The sequence below is a fragment of the Camelina sativa genome, chromosome 5 (assembly GCF_030686135.1).
Source record: "Camelina sativa cultivar CO46 ecotype springtype chromosome 5, ASM3068613v1".
NCBI classification, from domain to species: Eukaryota; Viridiplantae; Streptophyta; class Magnoliopsida; order Brassicales; family Brassicaceae; genus Camelina; species Camelina sativa.
The window spans coordinates 23161759-23163206 of record NC_141884.1 but is presented as its reverse complement, the minus strand read 5'-3'; positions in this window follow the sequence as shown (position 1 = coordinate 23163206).

The window sequence follows — 1448 nt, the reverse complement described above, 5'->3', positions numbered from 1 at the left end:
AGGGAGATTTTCCTTTACGACCATCACTTCCCGAGAATCAAAGACTGCTCATATGACTGTATCATATCTTCCTAAGCAATCAAATAGGGTTATCCTTAAAGATTCGCGTAAGAAGATGCCCCGCATAAGAAGATCCCCCCCCCCCCCCCCACACACATATATTTAAATGTCGTGTTTCTTTTGGAATGTTCGTGGCTTAACTAAATCTTCAAAGCATTCCATCATAAAGGATTGGGTGAGGAAAAATAGTATTCAGTTTGGTTGTTTGATTGAGACTCGGGTTCGAGAGACGAAAGCTTAGTGGTTAGGAGGTAAACTGTTTAAAGGTTGGTCGATGTTGACGAACTATGAACATCACCAGCGTGGTCGACTTTGGGTGGTATGGCGTAGTATTGTAAGGCTCACTCCTTTTTTTAAGAGTAGTCAACTTATAACTTGCTCCGTAAAGTTAGAGAAATCTGATGAGGAGTTCTTCTATTCATTTGTCTATGCTTCTAATAGTGTGGAGGAGGGTAAGTTGCTTTGGCAGGAGTTGCGGGATCACCACGCTTCTCCCATTATGCTGAATAAGCCATGGATAATATTTGGTGATTTTAATGTCACTTTGGACATTGATGAGCATTCACGTGGGGATGTCAATCCGAATGTGACTGATGGCATGCAAGATTTTCAAGTGGTTGTAAACGATTTTTCTCTCTCGGATTTGGCTTCTCATGGTCCTCTTTACACATGGTGTAATAAGAGAGAGGATGATATTCTTTGAAACAAGTTGGATCGGGTTATGGCTAAAAGTGAATGGTTGCTGATTTTCCCTCAGGGCTACAATGTTTTTGAAGCTAGAGGTTGTTTGATCATCTTTGATGTCGCATAATGGTTATTGGTGTCAAGAATGATGTTACACACAAGAAACAGTTTAAGTTTGTAAATGCTTTAACAGAGATGGATGATTTTAAGCCGCTGGTGGGAAGCTTTTGGCAAGAGGCTCTTATCGACATCCACTCTTTTCCGGTTCTCGTAAAAACTGAAACGTCTGAAGCCTATTCCTAAGAGTTTGGCTAAGGAGAGGCTAGGTAATTTGGTTAAAAGAGCTGTAACATCCGTATTCCAGAATTATATTTTGGGTTGTGTTGAATAAATCAAAGGAGTGGATTTTAATTAATTTCGGTTTAATTATCGGTTTAGTTAAATCCTGGTTTAATCTAATTAAACCAAAAGCCCTAGAGTTTTTTTAAAGTGTCGCCTCCTTTTTTTTGGTGGAGTGTCGATGTTGGGAGTCTAGAGAAAGAGAGAGCGAGCCTTGGTCGATTTGGTGTGAAGGAGAAGAGAAAAAGTTCAACAAAGCTTTATCTTAGAGAGAAGGAGAAGGAGCAGAATAGTTTGGGTTTAGGAGGAAACAGTTTCGATATATCAAATCGTTATCAAAGGTAACGAAATTTGGTAGAGTTATT